Genomic DNA, 17,606 nt, shown 5'->3' on the forward strand with positions numbered 1-17,606 from the left:
TTTTTGGAGATCTTTTGCAACTTACTCCAGTTAAAGGAAAACTGGTATTCCATACTCTTACACATGAAGACACAAAAAAGTTGTTAGGAAGTATAGGCAATGTAAATATTTGGACATATTTTGAGTATAAGGAACTCATTACCAATATGAGGCAAGCCAATGATGAGGACTATGCAAGTATTCTGAAAGATATAAGAATTGGACTACTCACAGAACATGGCAGAAAAGCATTACAGAGTCGATTGCTATGTAATTTGTTTCCAACAGAACAAATAGTTCCAGAGAAAATATACAAGAAAATTGCGGAAAAAAATACTGTAATCTGCTTAATGCCAACACTACATGAATGCTCTGTATTCAATCAAGAACTTTTGAAATTGGAAAATGAAGAGATCATAAAACTGGAAGCTGTGGATAAAATAGAACATGAACGAATAACTATTATATTGACAGGCAAATTGGGTACTAAATTGGATTCTCTGGAGAAAAACATTTCAAAAACAGCTGGTTTGGAAAAGAATCTTTGGGGCAGATTTATGTTGCACTTGCGGCACTTTTGCGCCGCCGTTGCGTCACTTTTGTGACGCAGCAGCGGCGCAAATCTTGCGCCATGGTGCGGGGCATTTACAAACGTGACGCATCTCCCAGATGCGTCACGTTGTAAAGCCCTGCGCCACATGTAGGCGTTCCAGGGCAGGTGGGGGCGTTCCGGCGCAGGAACGCCTCCTAAAAGTGGCTGAGTGAAATCTACAAGATTTCACTCAGTCACTTTTAGGCCCATGCTGCGTCAAAACCCTGCGCCTGCTTGAAGCAGGCGTAAGGATTGACGCAGCATTGTACAGATAGGGCCCCCCAGATCATTGCTGGAGCTGCGTCGCGCTTGCGACGCAACTCCAGCAATGCGCCACTTTTCAGCACAGATGCGTCACGCATCTGTGCCGTTTTTGCCCCATGGTGCGCCGCATTATAAATGCGGCGCATCCATGGTGGCGCAGCTGTGGCGCATAATAACTGGCGCATCCCTGCTGATATGCAGGGATGCGCCAGTCGTCATAAATCTGCCCCTTTATTTGGATGTAGAGAAAGGTTTAGTGAATGGAGCTATGGGAAGAGTTGTGGGTTTTGTTAATTACCAGAAAAAAAGTTGGAATTGAATGTTTAAAAATAAAATTTGATCAGATACAAGAGGTTAAAGACATTTGTCGTTGTTCAGTTTGTTTCTTGCTTGTGAAAGAGACTTATATGTACGTAGGAAGCAGTTTCCATTTTCTCTAGCATATGCTGTAACTATTCACAAATCTCAAGGATTAACTGTTGATAGTGCTTTTGTAAACATTGGATCTACTGTGTTTAAAGAAGGTATGGCATATGTTGCTTTGTCACGCGTGAAAAAAATATCTGGGTTATTCATGATAGACTTTGATGACTCAAAAGTTAGTGCTGATGCAAACTGTGTAAGGAGTATAATAGATTAAGAAGAAGCTATGCTCCTCATTTAGGTCAGTATCCTGTGTTTGAAAAACGTGTTGTTTGTCGGAAAAGGAGATTTGAGAATATCTGTAATGAGGATGTACAGAAGAGAAAACAAAAGGATAGTGATGTGACTGCAAGCAAAAAGAAAAAGGACAGTGTGGAAGAGGTTGTTGGTTGTCATTTTGAAAATAGCTGTGGTGTCAACTGCTACGCAAATGTAGTGCTGAATGTTGTATTTTATCTGGATTTTTTGCAAGAGCAGATAATACTAAATCATGAAAAAAGATTCTGTTCTTTGCTGAGTCTCCTTTATGAGAAGCTGAGTAATGATAAAACTAAAATAGAAAGTGCTTCTGATATTAGAAATCTTTTAGATGTATGTTCTGGACGTACACAGTTTACACAAAATGTCCAGCAAGATGCACAGGAATTCTTGATGTATATCCTGATGGTACTAGAAGATGAAGGGGTAGAAGTAGAACATTTATTTGGTGTCTCTTATAAATGGGAACATTGTTGTGATAACTGTATGAACACAAGCAATACTAATGTTGATTCTGAAAGGTTCATATATTTACCATTACCAGAGAGTAAAACAGTGACTTTTAGAAAATTAGTTAAAGATGCTAATCACAACATGGAATGTTCTAAATGTAAATCTGAAATGTTGTCAACGTTATTTTTAAAGAAATATGGACAGCATGTAATTTTAATGGTACAACGTTGTAGAGCTGATGGAACAAAATTGGAAACTTTACTAAAGAAGTTTGTTGGCAACCAAGTATCTATATCTGGAAAAACTTTTGTAGCAGTTGCAATAATTTTTCATGATGGTCCTTCTATAACTTCTGGTCATTACACAGTTTAACTTAAATGTGAAAAAGGATGGACACTGTGTAATGATTCTCAATTGATTTTCAAGCAACGTTTGCCTTATGATTTACCCAATTCTTACCTAATTTTTCTGAAACCCAAATTTTAAATACTAACATCATCATCGGAAGAAAGCATTATTAAAATTTAAAAGGCTTAAAATTGGATATTTCGCTCAATAGAGATTTTAAACTTACCATTTGGCCTCAAGGAAAGGTAAAACAAACATTTGTGGACTTCTTTGACAGATATTATTTTGGAAAATGTTCTTTTGTAACAAGGTTTACAGACGTTATTTCTTGAAAATTGTTATTGTTCTTAAAGGTATTTTTGACATTTCTATTAAGGTATGTTTTAGTGAGGATACATTTGGGGCTTTTTTAAACAATCTTTCAGATTGTTTTTTTTTTGGCCCGCTGTTAAATGATGAATACAATTGATTTCACTATTTTCAGTGAAATTCAAAACAAATTGCTTTGCTAAATATGAAAAAACATGTACTGTTTAATAAAGTGTATTGTTGAATATTAATACTTTTTTTCTTTTTTTCAGAACTAGAAAGAAAATGTAGAAGATGTAATTCAGTTATCTTTGCAATTAAATAAAAACATTTAATTCTAAATTATTTATTTTGATGGTCAGGTAAGTTTAACATATCTGTATGTGTCACTGGTTTCGTTTCATGCTTCCTTTTCTTCACCTCTCCTTACTCTACTTTTCTCATTTCTCTTCTCACTCTCTCTTCCTGCTTTACTATTCTTTTGTAACTCCCTCACTCCTTCTCTACTACTCCCCTACCTTTACTACCTCCATCACTAATTTTTCATCCATGTTTCTTTTTCTGTATGCATATGTCTTAGTCTTTTTAACTGCCTTACTCCTTCTCAGTTGTTTGCTCTCTGTGCCTGTATCTGTCACTCTTGGTTTGTCTGTTTTACCCTTAATTTCCTTAACATCTCTGGGGCACATTTTCAAGCCACCTGCGCCACCACTACGTCAATTTTCTTGACGAACTAGTGGCGCAGGGTGCTTTTCCATATTTACAAGGAGAGGGTAAGGCTCTTTGTGTGTCTTTTCCTCTCCTTGTAAATACAGGCAATTATAATGCAGCACTAAAATGAGCTATTATCTTTTTTGGGTACCTACACATAAATACTGATGCAGAGTTTAAAGTTTAATAGGAAGACTCTCTTCTCTTCATCTGTGAAATGTACACCATCTCTTTTTTAATTACTTTGCCACTCCCCTCTCTTTGTCAGGGAGTCCCTGAAGGTTTACTAAAGGTGAAAAAAAGGATTTTTTTTTTTTTTTTAAAACCCATTGGGTGCGCGCTGAGTGCGCGCACCCTAAAAAAAAAAGAGCAATAGATTCTAAAAAACAAGTTTTTGTGTTTTGATTTTAGGTGGTTCTAAAAAAAGAGCCCTTGAGTTAATGTAGGGACAGAGGAAGAGAAAAACGAAAAAAAAAAAAAGAAAATTATGGCCTTTCGCAAAGATGCTTTTCAAATTGGCTTTGAATGAGATCAATAATGCTCTCACCCAAAGAAATAAGAAGACCACAATCCATGCAGTGTTTACTCATCGTCCCAAAACAAGGACGAATATCCAGAGGTGTGGAAGAAGGTGAAGGCACCATTGCAAAAGAAGTGCTTGGCTGAGCTGCTGCAGATGTCGTCGGCTGAGCAGGTGGAGGGTTTGCTCCAGAAGCTCGACGAAAAGTCACTGGATGCATTACCTCAACGTGCCTCATCATAGTATGAATACCAAAAGAGTACTTCTTGTTAGCATTCCCACATCACAAGACGCGCTGACACATTTTGCAGGTGACCTTTGGTGCATTCACCTTCTTTTGTCCCTCTGGAAAAGTGAAAAACTGCCATATGAAGGAGTCTTTCTGCTTCCTCTGCCTTTGTCTCTCAAGAGTGTCCTGTTAACTCTCAGAAGATGGCTGCTGCTCTGCCATTGTATCTCAAAAACAGATTAGCTCCTTCTAGGGAATCAGAACTAACAATGAGGGGGTTGGGTGTGATTTTGGAAGAATCTGGAACTAAAAGTACTTTGAACCAATGAAAAGTGATGTTTCTTCATCACATGACTTGCCATGAGGGGATTGGGTGTGGTGTTGAAACAATCTGAAACTGAAAGTAATGAAAACCAATTAAAAGTGTTGTTTTATTATTAACATAACCCGAGGTGCGCGCACTGAGCAAGCTCCGAGCGCGCACGGTGCAATTACGCATGCGCGAACGCGTAAGTGCGCATGCGCATACGTACTATGAGCGTACGTAACGTGCATACGCAGCACGCGCGTATGCGTGAACGTCAGCGCGCGTACTCTACGCGTATACGGAAGTGTACCGCGTGGAGCACGCACGACGCACGCATGCATGCGTACGTACGCATGCGTACTGGGTGCGCGCTCCGAGCGCGCACTAAAACGTATGTATGCGTACGTAAATAACGTACGCCGGAATTCATGAAAAACGTACGCAAACGTACTAGGTGCGCGCTCTGAGCGCGCACCCTAAGAATTTATATAAAAAAAAAAAGTGGACATAATTTAATAGAAGAGATTAACTATGCTGTTCAACTTTATCCTAATTGAAAGTAAAAAAAAAAATTAGCCACACCAAATTAAAGGATACAGATATATAAATGTATACATAGGGAAATTTTTGAAAAAGAAATATTTAAAAAATAGAATTAAAAAATACAAAAATTAGCATTTAAAAAACCTTTGAAATTCAATGAAAAAACCATAGGTTTCACACACGTTATAGTTAGGAATTAGCATTTAAAAAACCTTGCAAATTCACTGAAAAAACCATAGGTTTCACACACGTTATAGTTAGGAATTAGCATTTAAAAAACCTTGCAAATTCACTGAAAAAACCATAGGTTTCACACACGTTATAGTTAGGAATTAGCATTTAAAAAACCTTGCAAATTCACTGAAAAAACCAGAGGTTTCACACACGTTATAGTTAACTGGTCATTTTACTCGTAAAAAACCAATGAAATTCCCCCGTTATAGTTAGTTCAGCTAACTATAACTCGCGCGCCCGCAATCCACTGCTGATGACGTCACATATTACATCACTCATGACATGGTCAGTGACATCACTCATGACATCACTGATGACATCTCAAATGACATCACTGATGACATCACTGATGACGTCATCCATGTGAAAAATTACCACATCTTCACACACCCTAATATAACCATTAATACACTAACTAAAAATTTGAGAGTTCCATTCTCAAAACCATATATACTGCAATAGCAATCATTACATACCCACTTATTAACTCTTTGGTCTTCATATACCTCCACTTGCTCACCTGTACAGTCACTCATACTTACAGTCACTCCGTACAAAACTATAATATACATTTAAACACTTATATAGAAACTCACACACTAACAAGTATCCATAGACCTACTGTTACACCTACTCAGTCATGCAAATAATCACACTCCCATTTTCTCACCTATGCAGTGAAACACGCTCAATTTCACTTACTCATAAAATTAGTATCACATTCTTACACTCTTATAGAATCATTGATACAAGCACACTCTCATCCATACAGTCACTTTCATAATCACACAGTCTCATATCTACTCACTTATATTCTCTTACACGCACATATACTGCCTTTCACATATGTAGTAAGTTACAAATGTACTACTGAGATATACATTCAATCCCTAACACACCCAAACAAACACTCACTCAACCATACAGTCCATCACAGATGCAGTCTTAAAACCATGCACCAATAGAATCACCCACTCACACATCTATGCATAGAGTGACACACACCCTACCCCCACAAACACTCATGAACCCATACAGATACTCAGACAACCAATCAATTGCCAATATAGAGACTCATATAGCTGTTCTCAAAACCATGCAGCCACTTATACACCAACATACAGACACATACACACATTTACACAGTTTAGTCACTAGTCTGCAGTAAGATACATTTAATGACTAACTTAAAGAATCATGTTATGCACCACAGAAAATCATCCATTTACACACTTGTACACCCACTCATTCTTAAACAGGCCTTTTCCTATATATATTAAACATATTGAAATTTTTCAAAAACACATACTCACTGGATGATGTCATCAGTGATGCCATCAGTGATGTCATTTGAGATGTCATCAGTGATGTCATGAGTGATGTCACTGACCATGTCATGAGTGATGTAATATGTGATGTCATCAGCAGTGGATTGCGGGCGCGCGAGTTATAGTTAGCTGAAATAACTATAACGGGGGAATTTCATTGTTTTTTTACGAGTAAAATGACCAGCTAACTATAACGTGTGTGAAACCTCTGGGTTTTTTCAGTGAATATATATATATATATATATATATATATATATATATATATATATATATATATATATATATATATATATATCTGCTCTCACCCCCGCAGCTTCGCTGGTGTACCCCTTCTGCCATGTGGGCTCTGCCCTGATCAGCAGGGTTTGAGTCCGCTCTCCACCGGTTCCTATTCAGGTAATTGTTGTGTAGCCCTGTATTGTCATTTTTGTGCTTAGATTGTGCCTCCTTTTTAGGACCTGCACCTGTCTCTATTGTGCCCCTGCATTTTGCCTTATTCTGCCTGCTCTTGGGCCCCGTTTTTTACCTCCACTCTGCTGCCCTTTTCCTGCCGCTTCTGCCCCTGCAGCCCCTCCCCTCTGCCACACCCCGCTCCCACCTCCCAGTTGTGCTTTCACTCCCACCTCGCCTATTTAATGGTGGCTGCTGTGCAGCCGCGCGCAACTGGCGTGATGAAGGCACGCCAAAGGAAAGCCCATCTGTGCCCGTCCTCAACCCGTCCTTGACCAGCGCCAGGAAGCCTGGATCTCCAACCATCCACCACTACGACTCAGCTACCCTCCTTCCACTCAGCCCCGGAAGAAACAACAACTGCCAGCTGTCCGGCTGAATACCACCCATGGACATTTCTCCTGCTGTCACTACCACCAGACCTTCACACCCCTCCGCACCCCCATGGGCACTGCCCCCATATTAGATGCCAACACCACCAATGCCATCAAGTGCATCCTCTTCAACTTGCGCTCCCTGCACAGACAATATGTCGAGATGGGGGACCTCCTCGACACCCTCTCACCAGACATCGCCTTCTTTACAGAAACCTGGACCAACATCTCCTCCAACCCAGACATCGCCACTGCCATCCCCGACTGATACAAGATCCAGAGGAAAACCCCCCCAACAGCCCAGGAAGGAGGAGGACTCACCATTGCACACAAGAGCTCCCTCTGTCTCTCCACCTCCACCACAAATGACTACCTCTCCACCACCGAACACCTTCAATTCCATATCCAGACCAGCCCCAGAACCACCAAAAAAACCTTCATCTAAAACAAGATCCTCGCCAACTCTAGCAACTCCAAGGAAATCTTCAACCTCATCCAGGAATTCACCAAGCACCCAAGAGAAACCACAGACATCACACTCTTCCAGGACCTCTGCGACAAGCTCGGATCCTACTTCCATCTGAAAATCAAGGGTCTCTATGACCACTTCCACAACCATATACCTGACTCCTAAACCACCTCCCTCTCCAAAAGCGCCAGCCAGCCTACCACCTCTTCCTGGACCCCAGTCACCACCGAAGACACCACTGCAACCATGAAAGGTACCCACTCAGGGGCCCCCACAAACCCCAGCCCACCACAAATCTATCACAGGGCCGCCATAACTCCAGAAGTGCAATGCACCATCAACGCCACATTCAAGGCCAGCAACTTTCTCACCAACTGGAAACGTGCAGAAGTCAGAACCCTGTTAAAGAAGCCCTCAGCAGACCCCACAGACCTCAAGAACTACCGACCCATCTCGCTCCTCCCCTTCGCAGCAAAAGTCACAGAGGAGATCGTCAACACCCAGCTAACAAAACTCCTCAAAGAAAACTTCATCCTCAACCCCTTCCAATCAGGATTCCGCAGCAACCACAGCACCAAGACCACTCTACTCACCACCACAGATGACATTCGCACCCTCCATGACCAAGGACACACCGCTGCCCTGATCCTACTTGACCTTTCTGCTGCATTCAACACCATCTCCCACTGCACACTCACTGGCAGACTCTACAAGACCGGCATAAATGGAACCGCCCTCGACTGGATCCACTCCTTCCTAACTGGCAGAACCCTAAGAATCAGACCGGCACCTTTCCTCTCCGAACCCACGGAAATCAACTGCGGAGTACCCCAGGGATCGTCACTCAGTCCCATGCTCTTCAACATCTACATGGCCCACCTTGCCGCCATCGTCAGACAGCATAGACTCACCATAGTATCCTACACCGATGACACCCAGCTCATCCTTTCCCTCACCAAGGAACCCGTCACCACCAGACTCAACTTCCAGGAAGGAATGAAGGACATCGCAGCTTGGATAAGCAGCAGTTGCCTGAAGCTGAACTCAGAAAAGACAGAGGTTCTCATCCGTGGCACCTCCCCTTCTGCTTGGGACAACACCTGGTGACTCTCCGCCCTCGTTAGCCCTCCCTCCCCCAAGGACCACATACAAAACCTCTGCATCATACTCTATTCCTCCCTCTCCATGACCCGACAGTTCAACACCGTTGCCTCCAGCTGTTTCAACACCCTCCGCATCCTCCGAAAGACGTTTAAATGGATACCCCCAAAGCAAGGAAGACCATCACCCAGGCACTCATAACCAGCAGACAGGACTACTGAAATTCCCTCTACACTGGAATCAACACCTTCCTTCTCCACAAACTCCAGACTATAGAGAACACAGCAGCCAGACTTGTCCTCAGCATCCCTCAACACAAACATATCACCCAATACCTGTGCAACCTCCACTGGCTTCCCATAGAGAAGAAAGTTAATTTTCAAGATACTCACCCATGCCTACAAATGCCTCCTCAACACAGACCCAATACCTCAATGAGAGAATCTCATCCACATACCCAAGAGAAACCTCCGACCTGCTGACCTCGCCCTGGCCGAAACCCCGTGCATCCTCAGAGCCAGAACAGGTAGAAGAGCCTTCTCCTACATCGCAGCCAAGACCTGGAACAAGCTCCAGATCGACATCAGACATGCCCCCTCCCTAAACATCTTCAGGCGGACACTCAAGATCTGGTTCTTCGACTGAACGGAGCTGCTTACCCCCACCTGTGCATTGAGACCCTCACAGATGAATTGTGCATTTATAATTTCCGTAATTTATATATATATGTGTATATATATATATATATATTACCTACTGGCGGTCCCCAGTAGGTAGTTATAGTTGCGACCTTTGATGAATCTTCGTGAAATTTTCAAACTTAGAGGGAGCGCTCCGGTCAGCTCCTGTCTTGAAAGTTTCGGGGTGATTCGTCAAGCGGGGGCAGAGAAAAAAGGGGGGTCCCAAAACGCATTTTCTCCATGTTAATTTCTGTAGGAATTTTGAAATACATTCCAGCCCGAGCTGCTGAACGGAATTACACCAAATTTGGCAAAAAGGTAGCCCTTGGTTCAGAAAGAAACCCTTTTTTAAATGGTGTAAATCCGTTCAGTAGTTCCTGAGCAATTAGAAAAAGAAAAATATCGATATCTGAGCACCGAGGAGGATTCGTGAACCCTCTCAGCATAAGCTTCACTCCATTTGGCTGCCAACACTCCAAACCAGGAAGTGTTGGCAGCCATCTTGTGACTCTGTAGAACCGAATCACAAGAAAACAGTGAAAAAGAGTTTTAAAAAGGAGAAAAGGGGGCAGGGTAGAAACACCTTGAACCCTAGGCCTGCTCACGGGGTTCCACAAGGACCCCAAGGGCCATAAAAAGCATTTTTTTTTTAAACAGCAGAATTCACATTGGGGTCACGAATCCTGCCGTAATTTATTTTAAATCAAATGCGGGCTCCCCCACTTCATGTTAATGAGACCCCTGGGTGGGCCAGGTCCCGGGGGCAATGCCCAAAAAAATAGCATGGGCCTGTGGGGGCCCCCACAGCCCCAGGGACTGCCACCTTCCCGGGGCTTTAAACAAAATAAATGCGTGGGGGGTCCCATGTCCCTCACACTGCCCCAGGGACCGCCACCTCCCGGGGGCTTTTTTAATTGTATACGGGGGGCATGCGCCCCCCCCCCACAGCCCCGGGGAACGCCACCACCCCGGAGCTCTGTTTTTTCCTTTTTTTTCAATAAGAAGTGTGGGGGGCAAGAGCAGCCCAACATGCCCAGGGGACAATCGCCTCCCCAGGGCACTCTTTATTCAATTTTGGGGGTCCGTTACAGACCCCTAGCCCCGGAGACCACCACCTCCCCCGGGCTTTCATAATGAAGGGAGGGAGGCCGCACGGCCCCCCTCTAGGAGGCCTTGATGGCCCTGGGGACCGTCACCCCCCAGGGCCGGCTCCTGCAATGTCCCGGGGTGCCCACCCACTGGACATTGCTGTTTGCTATGACAGGGAGGGAGCACGGCTCCCACCCTATCATAGCATACTCTGCTTTGGTTTTTCGAAGCAAGAGCAGGAAACCTGCTCTCGCTTCAAAAAAACAAATCAGATTGCTTTTGAGCAAGGGGAGCTTCATGTCAGCAGCTCCACTTTCTCAAAAGCAATGCTGGCTCCCGCAGGAGGTGGTGAGCCGGTGGGACCATGGGAGCCCTAGGGGCTCCCCCTATGGTATCCAATAGAAAGAGCAGACCCCAGGGGATGGGGTTCTTGGGGCCCCCCTCCATGTTAATTTAAAAAAAAATGGCCAGGCCCTGGGGGATGGGGTCCCCGGGGCCAGAAATGGCCCAGGGGAGGGAGGTCACATGGCCCCCCTCCCCACATACATTGAATCACTTTTTTAAAAAACCAGGCCAAGCCCCAGGTCATAGGGCCCCCGGGGCCAGGAGTGGCCCAGGAGGGTGGCCACGTGGCCCCCCCACATTAATTGAGAGATGTGTGGGCCCTGGGGAATGGGGTCCCCGGGGCCAGAAATGGCCCTGGGGAGGGGGGGCACGTGGCCCCCTTTCCTGGTAATCTACTTTTAAAAAAAAAGGCCAGGCCTCGGGGGATGGAGTCCTTGCCTGTTTTATTTCCTGGCCTGTGACAGTCATGTAGCTACTCACCAACCCATGCTGCCGCTTATACACCAACTGAAAGACTGATACAGACATTTACACAGTTAAAATCACTAACCCATGCATTCAGTAAGATACGCTTAATCAGTCACTTATACAATCAGTCACGCACCGACTAAATCATCCATTCAGACCCTTATACACCCACTCATTCTTCAATACACCTTGGCATATGTATATATATATGTATGTATATATATATATATATATATTCACTGAAAAAACCATAGGTTTCAGGGGTGTTATAGTTAGCTGGACTTTTCACTTGTACAAAACCATTGAAATTCCCCCGTTATAGTTAGTTCAGCTAACTATAACTCGCGCGCCCGCAATGCACTGCTGATGACGTCACATATTACATCACTCATGACATGGTCAGTGACATCACTCATGACATCACTGATGACATCTCAAATGACATCACTGATGACATCACTGATGACATCATCCAGTGAATGTGTGTTTTTCTGAAAATTAAATATATTTTATATATGTATATCTCAAGGTCGATGGAAGAATAAATGGGTATATAAGTGTCTAAATGGATGATTTGTTTTTGAAAAATTGATTGTGTAACTGACTGATTAAGTGTATCATAGTGAATACATGGCTTAGTGAGTAATGTTTAAATATGTAAATATCTGTATCAGTCTCTCACTTTGTGTATAAGTGGCTGCATGGGTTGGTGAGTAGCTACATGGGTGTCTATATAGGTTATTAGTTGGTTTTTTGAGTATCAGTCTGAGTGTCTGCATGGTTCGGTGGGGGGTATTACGTAGTGCATAGGTGCATGAATGAGTGACTCACTGTTTGTATGGGTTGAACACAGCATCTGTGCAGGACGGTATGGGTGGATGAGTGTGTGTATGGGTGTGTTAGTGAGTGAATGACTGTCTCAATAGTGTCTTTATGAGTAACTACATATGTTTTAAACTAGTATATGTGACTATTGGTGTATATATGTGAGTATATGTGAGAGTGAGAGATTGAAAGAGTTCCTGTATGAATAAGTATGTGTTTCTATAAGTGATTGTTTAAAAGACTAAGTATGTGTAAGTTTCCGTAGAAGTAAGTATGGTGGTGTGTGTATAACTGTATATGCAAGTAAATGTATGTTTGATTCTTTATTAGCATGAGTGACTATGTGTGTGAGTAACTCTATGGATGAGTGGCATTGTGTAACAGGATGTATAGGTGTATGAGTACATATGATGAGTGAGTACATGTATGAGTGACTGTATAGGACTGTTGGTGAATGAGTGGATGTGTATGTGGATCTTAGAATTACTGAAGAGGTTGTTGTAACTGGTATTGGTATGTCCATTGTTTTGAAAATTTTAGTCTCTATTTTTGAATGTGTGTATCAAAGGTTATATTAGGGTGAGAGGAGGTCTGCCACTCTATCACAAGGATGATGTCATCAGTGATGTCATCAGTGATGTCATTTGAGATGTCATCAGTGATGTCATGAGTGATGTCACTGACCATGTCATGAGTGATGTAATATGTGACGTCATCAGCAGTGCATTGCGGGCGCGCGAGTTATAGTTAGCTGAACTAACTATAACGGGGGAATTTCAATGGTTTTGTACAAGTGAAAAGTCCAGCTAACTATAACACCCCTGAAACCTATGGTTTTTTCAGTGAATTTCTGAGGTTTTTTAAATGCTAATTCCTAACTATAACGTGCCTGAAACCTATGGTTTTTTCTGTGAATTTCAAAGGTTTTTTAAATGCTAATTTCTAACTATGCCTACAGAGATAGGACATGTGAAGAAAGAATAAAAAATGCACAGAAAGAAACAAAAGAAGTGCAGAAAGAAGCAACAGAAGTCCTCAAATACGAAGATAAGTGCAGGAAGAAGGATAACGTGCAGAAAGAACAAAAAGAAGAGCAGAAAGAAGCCTTGTTGCAAAATCATCCTGTACCCTCAACTTTTTCAGACGGATACTGGTGGTAACTGAGTCTGACTAACCAGTCCTAGAGCCAGTGCTATGTTAAAAGACACTTAGAATACAGTGAAAACACCTACATACACTAGGGAACATTATGCGTTGGGGTCCCCCTGTGATTAGCATGACCTCCTCTGTAAGCCCCTAGTATATAATAGGGCATGGGGATTAAAACTACCTCTTAAAACAGGCCACAGGGCGTTTTTGCACACGTTAACTCAGGCCCCGTCCCCTCCATTCACCACTGTGTAAACACGCCCTGTGTCCATTTTTAGTTGGGAGATTAAGTTCATTTGAATCCTGAGGGTCCCTAGGGTCCAACTAGCCCACTAGGTACCTCCAGTAAGTGCCACAGAGCTGCGTTGCAGAGAGGTGTAACAAGTGGCACGGCCTGGACCACCTCTCTGCAATGCAGCTCAGTGGCGCTTACTGGAAGCACTTGGTGGGCTAGTTAGCCCCCAGGGGCCCTCAGTATTGAAGGGAAATTATATCCCCAATTTAAAACGTGCCATAGTGCGTGTTTGCACACGTCACCTCAGGCCCCGTCCCCTCCCTTCACCACTGTGTAAACGCGCCCTGTGGCTGTTCTAAGTTGAGAGATTAAGTCCCCTTGAATCCTAAGGGTCCCTAGGGTCAAACTAGACCACTAGGTACCTCCAGTAAGCGCCACAGAGCTGCGTTGCAGAGAGGTGTAAAAAGGGGCTTGGCCTCAGAACACCTGGCTGCAGCGCAGCTCCCTGGCGCATACTGGAGATGCCTGTTGAGGGCGCATTTGCAGAGTGCTGCACGGAGGGGGCATGGCCTCCGGCACGATGCCAGTCTTTTATTTATTTTAGTTTTTTAAGAAGGGGGGCTGTTTGGTTCCCCTTCTTATTCTAATTTATTGGCCCTGATGACCCCATCCCCCAGGGCCAGTCTCCTAATTATATTATTTTGACCCCAATCCCCAGGGCCGGCCACTGTTTTTTATTATTTTTAAAAAATATATATTTATAGACACACCTAGGACATGCTGGACAAACCGTACGTACCTATCACCATGACGATTTGCGTGATATTCATTAAAAGGCGACTATGCATGCAATGAATCCACGTGGAATGTATTTACACCACTAGTGAAGCTCTGACATGTCTGATGCCCTACCGTGCCTAATCCTGGTAGACACCCTTGTCGTTTATTTATACAAACATGGGTAGCTATTGACGGGCACATTTAATACACATGCACACCAAGCCATTCAAAGGGGATTCGACAAAAATTCGACCAAAACTATGCAAGAAACCCCCCTCACGGTTAATAAAACACACATCCACTGCCGGATGTGTAATACTTTTTATTTTACTCTCTGGAAAGGGGACGAACATCACTTGAGAGTCACATCGTGCTCCTGACAGAGCCCAATGCTGTGTTACACCCACCATTGCCTGCCGAGTGCCACACACCTCTGTGTTGTATTCCACTAGCTAGTGCATATGCTATGACACTCTCTAGCCCATGTGCACTGTAACACCACCCCGTGAATATGTCATGCCACACTTGTCTTCGCACGGGTTATATTGCCCCATCTAACGTGCCTTTCTCGATGCCTATGTTATAACGCACAGTGCTATGCCATACATATTACAATCTGGGATCCATATCTTTGTCACAGTGCATATGCAACGTTACACTCCCCAGCACATATTTTATATTACAACTTTAGAGACTAGTTAGGTTACACAACACTGCCCTGTGCATATTACACTCCAAGGCGCATATCGCATAGCACGCGCTAGTGCCTGTGCTATCTCGCGCTCTCCAATGAATCTGTCATTGCGCACAATGTATTGCATATTATATTTCACGCACGGTTCATCTTATATCACACTTTTTGGTGCATAGTTTATACCATACACTATATCTAGTTTTCATTTTCAATCGTGCTCTCAGGACTATGTTCTATATAACACTGTGTTCACCTACCCTTTTCACGGGCATTACATTTTGCGATAGGGGGTGGAGGGTCAGGGGGTGTTTCTGCCAAGTGAGCCCGGAGTCACAGTCACAAACGTCCTCTTCTTCCTGAATAAAAGTGAGATTATGCTGCATACTTGTTCATATTTTAAGTAGTTCGCACAGACACAATGTTTTAAAAACAATAAAGTTCCTAATACCCGCCTTCTCTGAACAGTTAGCTTTCTTCCCCATCCCCTTCCTCCCTATCCTCTGTTGTGTGAATCCATGGACTAGCCTCCTCCCTCCTGCCATGCATGGTCTGATGTGCTGCCACTGCCCTCCATTTAGCATGATGTACCAGTCCACTCCTCCTGCCCTCCATTGCCCAATTCTATGGCCCATCATTGACCTCCTGCTTAGCCTCTGTGCTTAGCTTGCTGCCCCTATTCTCCTTCCCCCTGCCCTCCGATGTCTTTGTGCATGCCCCTGCTCCATCCTTTTTGCCCACCATGTCCCATGGACCTGCCACTCCTATCTACTCTGAGTGTTCTGTTGAGCTGCCACTCCCCTCCCACCTGCCTAGCATTGTCAGATGACTGTAACCTGTCCCTGCCACCTCCACCCTGTCTGTCCACATGCCATGCCCCTATCCTCTTCCTCCTGTCCTACATGGTCCATTGTACTGCCACACCCTTCTGCCCTCCCTGGTCTGTTGTGCTGCAACTGCTCCTCCTGCCTGCCCCGTGTGGTCTGTTGTGAGGTCCCTTCCCCTGAACTTTCTTGTCTGTGCACAGGTCCTGACCCTCCCTTCTATCCTCCATCGTCCTTTGTGCATGCCCCTCCACCCTCCTTCTTGCCCATCATAGCCATTGTGCTGCCACTAACCCTCCCACTTGCCATGCATGGTCTTCTGTGCTGCCATGGCCCCTCCCACCTTCCCTGTGTGGTCAGTTAGCTGCCCCTGACCCCCTCCCACCTTCCCTCCATGGTCTGTGTGTATGCCATCACAGTCTCTCTGTTGCTCTTCATGGTGTGTCTTGCTTCTAGTGCCCATCCTGCCTGACCTCCATGGCTATCTTGCTGCTCGGGTCTGTTGGCATGTATGGTTGTACTACCATTGCCTCTTCCTTCTGCCCACAATGGTCTATTACATTGCCACAGCCTTGAAGGAGGGTAGATTTTGTATCACAGGGGGCCCCTGGCCCGTTCTGTCCACACCTGAAGTATGAGACCCTTGTCCTTGCCCTGCCAGCTGCATTTGTAGGTCGTATTAAATTGACCAGCGGGTCCTGTGTTGCTATATAATTATCCTGAGACATCCTTACCACTCAGCCAGCATAAAACCCCTGTGTAGGCCCTTCTGTTCAATATGTAGGCCTCTTTGTTAAATTGACCATAGCTCTGCAATTTTAGTGTATAGCAGTCTGAAGGCAGGTCTGCGAGGCCTTCTGATCCAAACTAGTAGCCCCCACCCTACCCGAGTGCTCCGTGCTCGGTATCAAAGTTCAACATCCCCCTGAAGCTGTCGACATACAGTAGGCTGCATCCTGGACTGGTACTTGCTTCCTGGGCAGGTTTCCCGCTTTTAAGGAAGTGGCAACCGCAGAGCTTCAAGTTAGGAGAACTGAGGAGATTTTATACATGAATATATTGAATTCCCGTACAATACCCATTATTTTCTGCTTGCTCTATGGAACTTACGATAAGCGATTGGCCTGAGAGACTGACCTTTTCACCCAGTCCATTGTCAGCATTAAGTGGGTAAATGACGAAATGTCTGGTAAAATCTGCAGACGAAGCTTTTGGGTAGCATACGTAGGTAGATGTAGCGTGCAAAGGAGCCCACAAAATGTTATAAAAAGGGAGCACCCACAGATATCGACGGACTACCTCGCCGTCTGTATGTAGGTTAACAGGCAGTGCAGGTTTTCCCCAAGAGCTGGGAGCTCTTGTCTTCCTTTGCTTAAAATGTCTTGCTCTGCTTTGCTTGAAGTATCTTATTCTATTTTACCTATATGAAATGTCATGTTATGTTTAACCATTGTTCTCTTTACTTTTGCATTTAAAAGATTTTGTATTGTAATTGCAGGAATGCTTGCTCTAAGAGTAAACGTGAGTGTTCCTAGGTAACATTTTCCTTGGTGTAACTTGTTTCTCATGATGCATTTATAGATGTGTTTTCTCTCTCTCTCTGTCAGTACATTAATTGAGATACAGAG

Source organism: Triturus cristatus, chromosome 2_2 (assembly GCF_964204655.1).
Source record: "Triturus cristatus chromosome 2_2, aTriCri1.1, whole genome shotgun sequence".
Classification (NCBI taxonomy): Eukaryota; Metazoa; Chordata; class Amphibia; order Caudata; family Salamandridae; genus Triturus; species Triturus cristatus.